Below are 15,513 nucleotides of genomic sequence, written 5' to 3'. Positions count from 1 at the left end.
TAAAATTTAGAAACGTTAAAAATGGCCCAGGATGATACATCCAGCCAGTGACAGGATTCAGAGAGTACATGTTTAAGCTGAGGCTTCAAAATAGGTAGGAGTCTCTGATAGGGATTACATTAAATGTGTAGATTGCTCTAGGTAGCATAGACATTTTCACAATATTTGTTCTTCCAATCCAAGAGCATGGAACGTTTTTCCATTTCTTTGTGTCTTCCTCAATTTCTTTCATGAGTATTTTATAGTTTTCTGAGTACAGATCCTTTGCCTCTTTGGTTAGATTTATTCCTAGGTATCTTATGGTTTTGGTTGCAATTGTAAATGGGATCGACTCCTTAATTTCTCTTTCTTCTGTCTTGTTGTTGGTGTATAGAAATGCAACTGATTTCTGTACATTAACTTTATATCCTGCCACTTTACTGAATTCCTGTATGAGTTCTAACAGTTTTGGGGTAGAGTCTTTGGGGTTTTCCACATAAAGTATCATATCATCTGCAAAAAGCGAGAGTTTCACTTCTTCTTTGCTGATTCAGATGCCTTTTATTTCTTTTTGTTGACTGATTGCTGAGGCTAGCTGGTGGCATCACAATTCTGGACTTCAATCTCTATTACAAAGCTGTAATCATCAAGACAGTATGGTACTGGCACAAAAACAGACACACAGATCAATGGAACAGAATAGAGAGCCCAGAAATGGACGCTCAACTCTATGGTCAACTCATCTTTGACAAAGCAGGAAAAAACATGCAATGGAAAAAAGTCTCTTCAACAAATGGTGTTGGGAAAATTGGACAGCCACATGAGGAAGAATGAAACTGGACCATTTCCTTACACCACACACAAAAATAGACTCAAAATGGATGAAAGACCTCAATGTGAGACAGGATTCCATCAAAATCCTTGAAGAGAACACAGGCAGCAACCTCTTCAACCTCAGCCGCAGCAACTTCTTCCTAGAAACATCGCCAAAGGCAAGGGAAGCAAGGGCAAAAATGAACTATTGGGACTTCATCAAGAGAAAAACTTTTGCACAACAAAGGAAATAATCAACAAAACCAAAAGACGATCGACAGAATGGGAGAAGATATTTGCAAATGACATATCAGATAATGGGCTAGTATCCAAAATCTATAAAGAACTTATCAAACTCAACACCCAAAGAACAAATAATCTAATCAAGAAATGGGCAGAAGACATGAACAGACATTTCTGCAAAGAAGACATCCAAATGGCCAGCAGAGACATGAAAAAGTGCTCAACATCACTCACCATCAGGGAAATCCAAATCAAAACCTCAATGAGATACCACCTCACTCCAGTCAGAATGGCTAAAATTAACATATCAGGAAACAACAGATGTTGGTGAGGATGAGGAGAAAAGGGAACCCTCCTACACTGTTGAAATGCAAGCTGGTGCAACCACTCTGGAAAACAGTATGGAGGTTCCTCAAAAAGTTGAAAACAGAGCTTCCCTACAACCCAGCAATTGCACCACTGGGTATTTACCCCAAAGATACAAATGTAGTGATCCGAAGGGGCATGTGCACCCCAATGTTTATAGCAGCAATGTCCACAGTAGCCAAACTATGGAAAGAGCTTAGATGTCCATCAACAGATTAATGGATAAAGAAGATGTGGTGTGTGTGTGTGTGTGTGTATAATATATATATATATATATATATATAATATATGTATTATATATATAATGGAATATTATGCAGCCATCAAAAAATGAAATCTTGCCATTTGCAACGATGTGGTTGGAACTAGAGGGTATTATGCTAAGTGAAATAAGTCAATCAGAGAAAGACAAGTATCATATGATCTCACTGATATGAGGAGTTTGAGAAACAAGAGAAGGATCATAGGGGAAGGGAGGGAAAAATGAAACAAGATGACCCCAGAGAGGGAGACAAACCATGAGACCCTTAATCTCAGGAAACAAACTCAGGGTTGCTGGAGTGAGGGGTGGGATGGCTGTGTGATGGACACTGGGGAGGGTATGTACTATTGTGAGGGCCGTGAATTGTGTAAGACTGATGAATCACAGACTTGTACCCCTGAAACAAATAATATATTATATGTTAATAAAAAAAATAAAAATAAATAGGTAGGAGTCTCTGTACTCATTCCAGGATTAAAGCAGAGACAAAATCCTCTCTGAGAAAAGTAACATGCATGTTAGAGTTTCCTACTTCATCAAAGGTCATGTGGATGTTCACTGGAGCTACTGGACTTTTATCAGAAATTCTTGGGAAACACATGACAGAAAATTTAGAGGATGAAGAATAGCAATATTCTGGGAGGTTCTAGCCATACCTCATCTTTTGCTACAAATTATTTACAACTCTTGAGTTAAGATTGGCCCAGGGATTCAAGGAGTATATGGACTATGTCATTCCTTTCTTTTACTTTCAGTGAAAAGCTTCTTAAACCTTGGAAAGATGAACATCCCTGGTTCAAATATAATAGCCTTTAGTCTTTACATGGTTTTGAGTATTATGTCTAGCATCTTAATATACGGTTAGGATTACATCTTCTTCCCTAGATCCCACTTTCACTTCCTGCAATGAATTTATATTACACTATTATACTGCCAAGTCATTCTAAGGGTTACCTACCCTTAACACAAAAGTATTTTGGTAGCTAGTCTATTGCAGAACACTACATTTTATTGAATTATTGGAAGTTAGATTTTCATTTCTTTGGTTTAACTCTCATCTATTGCCTTCTTTAAAAAAACGTAATTACATACATTTCTGTATCAGATTCTTCTTTGGTTCATTTTCTTCTGCATCCTAATGATATGTATTTATTCTATGTATTTATTCAACTCTTTCCCAAGCATCATATAATTATGAAATGGAATTGCCAGCCCCTAATGTTATCAGCAAAATCCATTAGGTAATTTCTGTAGCCTGAATTGCCCCTATCTCATTAAAGGAGGCTACTGTCCCCAGTGATTCTTTTCTAGCTTAGATAATATTGTTTAAATATATAAGCAATTATATACAGAATATTCATTTAAAAACTGGTTGTGCCTACAATGTGCCAAACGTTAACATTTTCTATCTATGGGAGTATAAATTCAGTTTGATTCAATTTAACACACATTTATGGGATGCCAGATATGTCAAAGCACTATTCCAGGTTCTGGGGATATATAGATAAATACTACACAGTGCCCACTCTCGGGGAACGCACAATATAATGGGGAAAAAAACACCAAAAATTGACCCTGAAACAACATGATAAATCCTATAAGAGTTATGGAGGAAATTTATGCACAAACAAAAGATAAGTTACTCAATTTGATCTTGAGGGGGCATTGAGTGAGAATTCTTTTATTGAAAGGGTAGAGGTGGTTATTATATTTGACTTCCAAGGATAAACGGTTGCTCTCTATGTTAAAAAAAAAAAAAAAAATGGGAAGGCCATTCTAAGCAGAGGGAAGAACATGAGCAAGGGAATGGAAGTATAAATGTGCATGGGGCTTTTGTAGGTGCTTGGATCAGTTGACCAACAGGAGAAGCTAGAAAAAAAATGTTGGGTCAACGATTTGGGGGGAATGGATGTCACATTGAAGCACTGGGCAATTATTTTATTTATTTTTAATTTTTTAAAATTTTTAAAAAGATTTATTTATTTGGCGTGCATGCAAGTCGGGGGGAGGAGCAAAGGGAGAGAATCTTTCAAGCAGACTCCCCTCTGAATACAGAGATGGACACAGAGCTGTATCTCATGACCCATGAGATCATAACCTGAGCAGAAACCGAGTCAGGCACTTAACCAACGGAGTCATCCTGGTGCCCCCTGGGCAATTATTTTAAAGACGATTATATTAGTTTTCTATGTTCCATAACAAATTACTACAAACCTAGTAGGTAAATGTAATATTTATATATTATCTCACAGGTCAGAAACCTAGGCATAGCTTAGCTGGATCCTCTACTTGGGGTCTCAGAAGACCCCAATTAATGTATCAGCCAGGGTTGGGTTCTAATCTGGAGACTTGACTAGGGAAGCAGATGCTTCTCCATTTAGGTAATTGTCAGTAGCATCCAGTACTTTGTCTCTCCCAAATACACAGGTTGAGTAAGAGAGAGAGAGAGCGAGAAGAAAGAAGGCAGGCTGACTACAGCAAATGAGCTAGCAAGATGGAGTTTTATATAACATAATATAATTATGAGAGTGATATCCCATTGCTTTTGCCATATTAAAATTGTAAATAGCAGGAGGTGGTGATCAGGGTCACTTTAAAATTTGTCCACCACAAGGAGAGAGACTTTTTAAGCAGTGACAGATAATACCTTTACATAACAAAGAAACAAGTGAATGGTGGTTTGAAGGTAGAAAGAGATGGAAACATATAAATTTATTTCTTTTATATTTTCTCCTTGTAAAATAATTTTCCTTACAGTGATTGGTTGGTGTAATTTTTCTTCCAAATTAAAAAGAGACCATAAACCTTCCTGGGGTTGATTAAAAACATTTTCCCTTTAGAAAAGAAGAAAAGGACAGTACCTTAGAATGACTAAAGATAAATTTCCTTAGTAGAGGGGGGACCAGGGAAAGGGAGCCCATTGTCCGGATGAATGGGATAAAATTAGATTTTTTTATGTTTCAAAGTTTTAAAATAGATTCCCTGGAAAGAAGCAAACAAAGATGATGACAAAGAGTCTTTAAGGAGACCAGCACCAAAACTAATTCTGACCTGGTAGCCCTTGCTTAGTCTATAGCCTAGGGAGGTGTCACTGGGCACTAACTGAACAAAATTCTATTGTGGAAGGGCATTGTTCCTAGCTGGGGGAAAAGAGGGTGATGGGACAGTCAGCAGAAATCCCTGTTTCTTTCTTCTTCTTCTTCTTCTTTTTTAAACATGGCCTCTGGTCATTTTTAACCACCACTTGCTTCTCCCCCATGCTTACTTTGTGGAAGGCGAAATGTATTCTCTTCTAGCAACAGAAGATGACTCACTCTAGCAACACCCATGTTATTGGTAAGTTGTGATGTACTTTTTCACCATTGGCTTCACAATTATAATCACCTTGGGAATGTACAGATTTTAAAAACATGGATGCCCAGTTCTTTCTGGTAGATGAGCTGAATCAAATGCTCAGAAATAGACACAGGAATTGGACAATTTTTAAAACTCTTTAGGTATTTCCAGTGTATAGCCAGGGTTGAGAACCGCTGTGCCAGGAAACTCAGAATATATGGTAGGATGAGTGTTAGAGGTTAATTTAGACTTACTGATGTTACTAGAAATGGGTGGGGAGCTTGAGCTTCTAATTTCTGAGGATGGATTGAGGTACTGATCTACTCCAATTGGAGCAGGTAAAAACACATAGTAATATACTTTGTATTGCTATTTTATGAATGAGCAGTCATGTGCTGGTAAATATTTAACAACCAAATTTCAGGGGGAAAATAGAGTCCTAATTTATAGATCTGATTATTTCCATGATGCGAATAGTCCTACAATGTTTTTAACATATATTGAACTAATCACTGAATGCAAATTTGGAAAGAGATGCATAGTAAGTAGCCCATTACTGCATAGTATTTCCACAATACAGATACAATTGACAATAAGTTCAAGAGCATAGAAAATAGTAAAATATATTTTTAAAAAGTAACGAGTTTTGAGGATTTATTTTCTTTTTAATAAAACTTAATTGTAAGTTTCTATGATTTGCTTTTGAATAATGATGTGTTTAACAACTGACTCAAATAATTATTTAAAATGTAAAATGGGCCATTACAACATTTTATGGACGTGCTTCAGTATAAGACAACTTACCTACAAGCAGGACTAATATTTAAAATACTTCACAAGCAGTTCTGCATGGGCACCACCTAATCAGAATGGGTACTGCCCATACGCCATAGCTCTGCTGGCAAGGCTCTAAGAGTCTACAGGACAGATTCTATTTATCATTCACCTTTGTGTCCCTTAAGGTTCCTAGCAAATTGACATAATGTCACAAAGACATAAAGTGTCATAAAGACATAAATGACAAATACATTGAGCATAATGAGTGAATAAGTAAGTGATTGAATAAATTATGTATTATAGGGTGCAACTCCATAGTAGAGTCTATTACTAAGGACTCATGTTTTAACAAACCCCCTCCCACTTTTTATAGGAAGAGTTTGTAATTGGCAGAGGCTTTACAGAGGAAAAGTAAACAGCATTTCATCTATTCCTTTCTCTTAGCGATCTTCTTTGCCATAGATTAAGGTTTTACATTGAAATAGATATCTACCCCACATTCTGTGCTCCAATAAATTAAAGTCCCTGCTATTCTCAGACATGCCTGGCCATCTCATGCTCCATCAGACTTGCTTACTTCTTCTCAGTACTCACTTTTCTCAACTTTTCCCTTTGTCTGATGTTCCTTCAGTCACCTGGATCATCTACTTTTCTTGCAAGACTCAGGAAACCTTTTTATACTCTTCTCTACAGCTGCTAGGAGATTGGTTATATGTTCCTCTGTGCTTACACTGATAGCTACATAATGCAAACATAATATCTAACATTTTGTATGGCTTAACTGTTTACATATCTGTATCTGTTGACTTTCCCCTCTCTGTCCTTGCCAAGAATGTTGCCCCTGGAAGGCATCATTGTCTTTGACATCTCCTTGATGTCTCCTCTTTTGTCTACCTTGAAACTTTCTCCTGGGTATTACACATTTATTTGTAAGCTCCCTTTCCCCCTTTCTAGAGCTTAAGCTTTTTGAAAGCAGAGCCAGTATATCATCTATCACTATTCCTATAACAAAAGATATGGTGGACTTTGAAGCCAGACTACTTAGATTAGAATTCGGCCATCACATTAACTATATGTGTGATTTGAAACTAATTACTTACTTCTGGTTAGTTTCCTTATCTGAAAAAAAGTGTTAAAAAACATAAGAATCTCCCAGATTGTTAAGAGGACAGAATGAGTCAATTCATTTAAAAAATGGCTTAGAACAATGCTTGGGACATAGTGAGCACAAAATAAATACTAGCTCTCACTATTCTTACAATAAAAACTCAATAATTGCTGAATGAATGGAGAAAAAACATATAATAACAAACCATTAAGAGTTAACTTCATTATGCCACACTTACTATACTACCCTATTTCCAAGCAAAGATAAATAAACTGAAATATATATTTACCATTTTAATACTATGCAATAACTGAAATTAATATTCTATTTTCTGTTACTCAAAAATGGTCTTGTTCTTTCTAAACTTAACCTCGGGTTTTTTTTTCAATCTTTTTATCCATTAACATCCTTCTAAAACAGAGAGTGCTTAAAATTTCATGCTGTAAGTATCATCTTTTCTTCTGTCAAACCACATGCCTTTTGAGATGGCTCTCACCACACCCTGAGGTGGTAAATCATTAGTTTTGATATAGCCTGGTACCAAAAGAACATGGCATTTTCCTTTAAAGAGATAAATTTTGAAATGCAAAAGATAATAAGATGCAAAGTACCTACTTTTTAAACTCTTGGCTTAAGCAGAATTTTGATTTTTGGGAACATAAGAAACAGGTCATTTAGCCAAGATCTGGGAGTACAGGAATCACAAAGACCCAGGATATAGTATCTTAGTCTAGGAGAGCAAAGTATAGGGATTTATTTGCCCCCTGAAAATATACCTCCTGAAAACAGATTGCTGAACCAAGACTAAATGGGTTCTTAACTTGAATTTACCATTATAGACATGTTTAAGTCATCATTTAAAAAATCCTTTCTAAACATCTTCTCTACGAATCTTTTTTTTTCTTTTTGTTTATTGCTTACAAAATTTCCTAAGAAACTTTTGATTTTTAGTTGCATAGATTTGTTTTTTTTAATTGGTGGTCTATTTTTTTTAAGATTTTATTTATGTATTTGAGAGAGAAAGAGAGAAAGTGAGCGAGCATGAACAGGGGGAGGGGCAGAGGGAGAGGGAGAACCAGACTCCCGCTGGACAGGGAGCCTGATATGGGGCTTGATCCCAGGATCCTGGGATCATGACCTGAGCTGAAGGCTGATGCTTAACCAACTGAGCTACCCAGGCGCCCCTGGGGGTCCATTTTTTTTTCCTTTGAAGTCATACAGATACTTGCACTGATAAACTGGAAGAGATTGCTTTTGGGCATATGTAATTTGCCTATAACTCACCAGTAGAAAAAGATAAAATCACTTCAAGAAGTCCCATTAAATCCAAGTGATCAATTTTCATTTTTGTAATTAATCTTTCCTAAAATCAAAAACACAAGAAAAAATGTGAAATGAAGCAAATTATTGGAGATGAAAATAAAATTTCTTTTCATACTAAAATAATGTAGATCTTAGAAGTCAAGAATTTAGAAGTGTCTTTCCCTTTTACAACTTAGTTGCTCTCCTACCTGTCCATCTAGTAAATCTAACCGGAGGAACAACTAAATACTGAGGTAAATTGTATGGTTTAGGCCATTTCCCAGTTATTAAACCAGAACCAGTCTTTCTGATCCCTCATGTAAAAATTCTTTATACTATATTACAACAGCTTCAAATTCCTTGAAACTCATTATTTAAAAAAATATTATTCAGAAATATATTATTTTACTTGGGTTCAGGTTGAACAAAGAATGATACAAGGGATTTTTCAGATAATCAATAGAAAATACACAGGAGAAAGTATACACATTAGAAGTCCACATTTTTGTCATCAAAGCTATTTTACACTTTTTTTTTCCTTTGCTCTTAGCCAAATAATTACCTTTGGTAATAACAACTGTATAAAAATGATAAGAAAATAAAGAAGATAATAGTATAATCCTAGAGTGAATTTAGGAATTTCTTTTATTTCCTATATGCCTAATTTTCTCCTACTTCCTTTTGTGCTTTGTTATAGCCCCGATTAAAGAAAATGCAAAATTCTCGCTTTACTGTTAATCTTGAGAGGGGTAAAATAATGCAATTATTCTGATTTTGGGGGGGGGCACTCTATATTCTTATATTCTCTCCTAGATGCTTTATTCTTGTGTTCCTTCCAAACAATTTAGGCAAATATACTGGCTCTGCATATGCTACAATGTTAAGTGTTTGTCAGTAAAATGCAGTATCCCTGAGGGAGCTGACTTGTCTGACATGACTTTTTCCTAGGACCTTACATCTATAAATTCTGATTTTTGCAGTAGTTTATTTCACTTCCCCTCTCCCCTCACTAATATCCTGATAAGGAGGCAAGCAGCAAAATTATTATTCACGTTTAAAAGAGAGAAAATTGAGGCTAGAAAGACTTGTCCAAGGACACATAGGTAAGCCCTGAGAGACACTGAGAGTTATATGCTACAGAAAACTTGGTTTTATTGCATACTACATCATTATGAGATAAATGCACTTTCTTTGAATGTGGGAAGCAAAGAGACTTGTTAGAAAACATATAATTTCCCAAGTGAGCCAAGAATATGCTTTGCCCAAAGAGACACTGGAATTAATTGTTGCTCTCTTAAGAGATCAATGGGTCACGTGTATGGATTGGAATGTGTGGCAGAGTCACCAAAGCAGAAGACTCTCATGTTGGCAAAGCAGTGCCTCCCAGATACCTCTTTTAATTGCCTAAACATTAGGAGCAAGCTGTCACCTTGTTGATGAAAGCTTTAGTTGGTATCTTGATACTTGGCATTCCTACCTCCAGTGGACTTAAAATAAAGGTTTGAAAATATGAGGAAAACTTAGCTCTTAGCTAAACTTCTTAGATCAAAGCCTTCTTATCTAAAAAATAATTCTAAGTGGGAGTTATTTCTTCCTCATTCGTTTCCTTCCTTCCTCTCTTCTTTTTTTCTGCCAACAGATAATTTTTGTAAATTACTTAACAAAAGTCTCATGAAATTTTAGTTACTGCTTAACAAATTTTGAAACCCAAGAACTATGATCTATTATTAGTATCCATGAGGAAGAAAAACAAACCTCAAATCCTTCCCTTAACAAGGTTATAAGCTAGTGTGAGATGGAAGATGTGTACAATTGACCACACCACAATATAAATATGGTAAGTGGTAGTACTGAAAGGAACAAACTAATTGTCTTTGGAATTCAGAGAGAAAGAGATGGACTTCATTAAGAATAGCAAAGTGAGGCAAAACTCAAAGAATTAATATCAGAGGATATGTCATCTCTCTCCTTTCTTCTCCCTGGTTTGGTCAGAATTTGTGTCCTATTGTACAGCCATCTTTTGGGAATTTCCTAAAGGAATATAATAGTTGTTGAATAACCAGACCAAATAAAAGTTATCTTTAGACATTAAGCCCACTTCCATATTGCTTTTCTCTGCCATTTGAAAATTTTTCTTCAGAGGAATAAAATGCTTCAACTTCAAAACCTCAAAAATATTCCTCAGTTCAATTTTGGAATCTTAATATTATGCTTCTACATGGATCATGACATGTTTCTCTTTTTTGCTGTACCCTCTCTACATGAAATAGAATAAGAAAATTAATTACACCAGTTGATAACAACCACATTTGATAAGGATGATTGTTGGGTAGGAATCTTGGGGTGGGGGAAGCACACCAAACTAAAGTATTTTGGCAAAGATGAGACTCTATCATAATCGTTGCCAGAGCTGTCTAATTATATACTCCATGGAGGAGAGAATACAAGAAACCCCTGAAGCTAAGTGATGTGGCATCCCTGGCTGGACCTCTTCCAGTTGAGGTGAAAGTATAAATTATGGAAAATAGGATGCCATGATAACTATTATGATGGTGTTTGATTGGGTCATGTCTTCAGTTAGTACCACAATACAACAACTGTAAAGCACAATTTAGCCACATTCAATGATGGATTTGAATTTCCTTCTGACATTTTGTGGAAGAATATAATGCATCTCAGTTAATTTCATGCTTACTTGAGTAGAAATATTTGAAAGTCTAGCTGGTTCACACATTTCAACATAAGTTGAAGCCACTAGTCCTTGAACATGTCTTGATGATTGGGAAAAAGAAAAATCACTCTGAAGAACTCCTGAATGTATATTTTATAAATCAGTGCTTATGTGTTAGCCATTGATAAATGTATGCCACACAGTTTGTAGACACCTATTTCCATCAACTGAGTTCTGTTTATTCCTAATTTTGGCGTTTAGAATTTTTATGCTCCCTCTCAGCCTTTTTTTCATTATCCATGAATATAACGTCTCTTTATCCACCCATTCATTTATTCAATAAATGTTCATTGAGGGCGCCTGGGTGGCTCAGATCGTTAAGCATCTGCCTTCGGTTCAGGTCATGATCCCGGGGTCCTGGGATCGAGTCCCACGTCGGGCTCCCCGCTCTGTGGGAGGTCTGCTTCTCCCTCTGTGCCTCTCTCTCTCTCTCATGAATAAATAAATAACATCTTTAAAAAATAAAATAAAATAAATGTTCATTGAGAACTAGTATATATCAGGCAGTTCTAGGCACTTGGCAATATGGTGGTGAATAAGACATAAAAGATCTTGGTGCATGGGGAAGGGGAGGGCCTGAATGCTGCCCCCTGAACCCACCCTTTTGGATCCATCTAAGCATCTGCTTCCAGTTTCCAGATTGAATTGTCAGTGAGCGGAGCCCGAGGCCCCCGACGCCTGAGGGGACTTGCTAGAGATGGACCGCCAGATTCCTTACGATGACTAGCCGGAGGTTTTCCTGCCTGCCTATGAGAATCCCCCAGCATGGATTCCTCCTCATGAAAGGGTATATTACCCAGACTACAAAAATAAGTTGACCCAGTTTCTGCCCTGAATTGTCACACCGAAGTAGTCCCCTGGGGCTCAGTTGGGATTTAATATCTGAGGAGGAAAGGCTTCCCAGATAGACATTTTTATCTCCAACGTGATTCCTGACTCGGATGCACATCAAGCAGAACTTCAGGAAGGGGACTAAGTCCCAGCTGTGAATGATGTGGTTTTCCAAGATATTGAGCACAGCAAGGCTGATGAGATCCTGAAGACAGCCTGTGAAATCAGCGTGAGTATCTGCTTCTTTACCTACAATTATCATTGCCAAAGAGAGAGGACTGTGCACTATAGAGTTGCAGTCCATAGCCCTCCACAAGGAATCTTCTTGGACAAACTAGCTAGACCTCAGGAAATCCTCTTGGGCAACTACTCTTAGCCCCACCCTGAAAGAGTGGAGGGGGGAGGTTAGCAGCACAGTGAGGCCCTGCATGGAGCCAGCTAGCCAACTGCATTACCCAAACTGCACTGTACTTTTTGTTGCCTATTTTTCTAGATGAGCTTCATTCCCTGAAAGAGGAAGGATTCCTCTTTCATTCCCACATTTCAAAGTTCATTCCTTTGGAATCCCAGGTTCCAAGTCATTGAAGATCTTACAGCCCACTTGAGAGGTCGATGTGTACAAAAATTTTAAGTAAGATTTTAAGATTTTACATGATTTTTTTTTTAAAGATTTTATTTATTTATTTGACAGAGAGAGAGGCAGCGAGAGAGGGAACACAAGCAAGGGGAGTGTGAGAGGGAGAAGCAGGCTTCCCGCGGAGCAGGGAGCCCGACGCGGGGCTCGATCCCAGGACCCCAGGATCACGACCTGAGCCGAAGGCAGACGCTTAACGACTGAGCCACTCAGGCGCCCCAAGATTTTACATGATTAACTACATTAGGAATGAAGTAGTAGGTTATACAAGGAGTCAGGCTTTATAGCCAGACACACATAGATTTGATAATAGGTTTGCTATTTAAGAGCTTTGTGATATTAGGCAAATCATACACTCTTTCCAAATCTCAGATGTTTCTTTTTGTGTGTAAAATAATATATACTTAGCAAACTTGTTTTGAGGAGATGAAAAATAGGTGTGAATACCTGGCAAACAACACATGGGCAATAAATATTAGTTTGCTTCCCTTATTTTGTAATCCAGAGTAGTAGTGCTAATTAAATCCTCTAGCTTTCTGTGTGCAGTGGGTAGGGGCAATTAAATTCAATAATGTTTAATATGATCTTATTTTTCCAAAATGGGTTGGAGAGATTTAATAGCTGGTTTTGCATAAAGTGAGAAATTAGAATTTCAGGTAAAGAACTGTGTTTTAGTCTATTCGAATAATGATTCTTTTCAGAAGACAGACCTGATACCTTCTTTTTCTTTTATAAAATGAATTAGAAGAGATACACTTTCAATGCTAAATAACCTAAAAGGCTTTTAAGCTCCATTCAAGTTATCTTCTCAGTCATTTTTAATATTCATTACCTAAAATATCCTTTAAGAAATATGCAAAATAGATATTTGCTTTTCAATTAGATTGTTTATAATGATGATTAAAATAAAATATAAAATTATTAAAATTAATATTTAATCATTTAATATTAAATAAAATTAATAATTAATATTAAACATCAAATATTAAAATATGATATGTGCCTGTTGACTGAATGTCTGTATATATTACATTTTGCATGAAATTAAGCAGACACTAAGTCTGTGTTCAATAGCAGATTGCATTATTAAGTGAAACTATACAATGGAAGAATATTAAGTTAAAGTGTGCTGTTTTAGTTTATTAATTCATTTGCCATTACTTAATTAGCTTTGCTTTGTTGTTTGTTTGTTTTGTTTTTTTAGCTTTGCTTTTTTTTTTGATAAAATCTAGTTACCTCCTAGTGTCAACTCATATTGAAGTATAATTATAAAATTTTAAGATTGAATTTTATTTGTAATTGGATCATTTTAAAAAACTAAGACCTACATTGTTTTTACAGGTACATTTTGAAAAGGTTGGGAGAATATTCACAAAGGGCAGGAATGCCAGGTAGTATGCTGTATCACAGAGACACAAATATGAATAAACCCTGTCCAAGAAACTAACTCTCACACTGGTGATGACATAAGTGAAAATTATTCCCACATTTTCACTCAGAGGGAGAATGGGAGGGGGAGAGAGTTATTACAAGGGCATGGTCTGTTGGTAATTAGGTGTAGATAGGCTACAGAGTTAGCCAAATGATTAGGGGGAGGCAGAAGCACACAATCTGCCATGGTAAATTATACATGGCTCATCTTCATTTTTTTTTTCCTTTCTATCTAAATGCAACTATAAAATCCAGTTTTTATCCTGCAGAGCAAAGAAACTCTACTAGATTTTAAATTTTATTTAGTCTTTTCCAAATGTACTACAAAAGTTCATGCTTTACCATATTTCTGGGAGTTTGTTTATTTTCCTTCTGAGATTCTGTTATATAATGTGCATTGTGATTTTTGGGGTATGTGTGTGTGGCGGGGGAGAAGGCAGTTACTGTATGTTATAAATTAGAAAGGGGGACAGTTGCAGTCTCCTCATTTTGCCTCCATCTGCTTTTTTGCAGGGCAATAGAAAAGAAAAGAAAAAAATGTTGAATCTCATGGTTACCGTTGATAATAGTTGAAGGTAGGAGAAGCATAGTTTGAGTGGATGACCCAGCAAGTAGAATGAAAACCCTTACTTGGCCCTTCATTTTATGCTGGAGCTCTATTTCTTTCATTGGAGATTTTAGTGCAAATCAGTAACCACAACAACAACAACAATGAAGCGTTAGCAACTCCACTCATCTGTACTGCTTTATTTTTTAAGAAACACTGTGTATATTTTTAGAGTTAGTAATACTATTTAGAATTATGTATGTGCTTATGTATATATGTGTACATAAATATGTATTTATGTTACAATATTTTAAAAAATATAAGTCTAAATAATATTACTGTGTAACATACACAATGTATAATACATTGTGTTTATATGTTATATACAATCTATATTTTACATATAAATATGTGATATATACCATTAAGAAAAATAAAGCAAGTAAATAAATGAGATTTTTTATTTTATATTTTTGAATTATCATTATTATTATTATTATTGAAGTCCCTTAGTAAGAAAAAGAAAAATGAGTAAGTAGAATTTAAGAGTAGAGAGCATTTGAAAGAGTCCTTACTCCCTTCAGCCTTTATAGTTCTCATTAGATTTATATCCTCTTGAGTGAACTATCAGGTCCTCAGTAGATAATCAGTTAATATTTGGTGGCTATTTTGATTGGGATGTCCATGTAAGAAAAAATAGTAAATAAAAATTATTTTTTTTTCTATATTCCTAGAAGGAGGGGAGGAATCAGAGAGGCTTTATGTCACTTGAACCTAAAAATCATTCTAGCAGATTTATAAAACTATATGTTGTTATATTTGGTCTCTTGACCATTTATCTAGATCTTATCTTCAAAACCAACCAGTTTCCTCTGTTACCTCCAAGAAAACAGCTTTTGATAATAAAACTCACTTGGCAAATTACTTACAACAGGTATGTGCATTCTCTATTTTTCCCTTTTAATTATTTAGCCATTTCTGGCATGGTCGACTGTTCCTTTGGGGGAAATTAACAATATTGCTTCCTACCTGCAAAGGCATATTCCTCTGTCACTCATTCATTTATTTCTGAGTTAGCACAAATTAAAAGTGTATTTTGCAAGAAAAACTCAATTATGGAAATTCCTGGTAGATCTTCTATAAAGTAAATATG

General features: G+C 35.9%; 1 pseudogene; it reads left to right on the top strand.

Moving 5' to 3' along the window:
- The first annotated feature begins 11,614 nt into the window (after positions 1–11,614).
- On the top strand, positions 11,615–12,124 carry LOC123862879 (PDZ domain-containing protein 11-like; annotated as a pseudogene).
- Positions 12,125–15,513: the final 3,389 nt, after the last annotated feature.

The sequence above is a fragment of the Mirounga angustirostris genome, unplaced genomic scaffold, assembly GCF_029215605.1.
Source record: "Mirounga angustirostris isolate CCGP_5_RB_7025 unplaced genomic scaffold, mMirAng1.0.hap1 SCAF_1, whole genome shotgun sequence".
Lineage (NCBI taxonomy): Eukaryota > Metazoa > Chordata > Mammalia > Carnivora > Phocidae > Mirounga > Mirounga angustirostris.
This window is presented reverse-complemented; position numbering and strand designations above follow the sequence as displayed.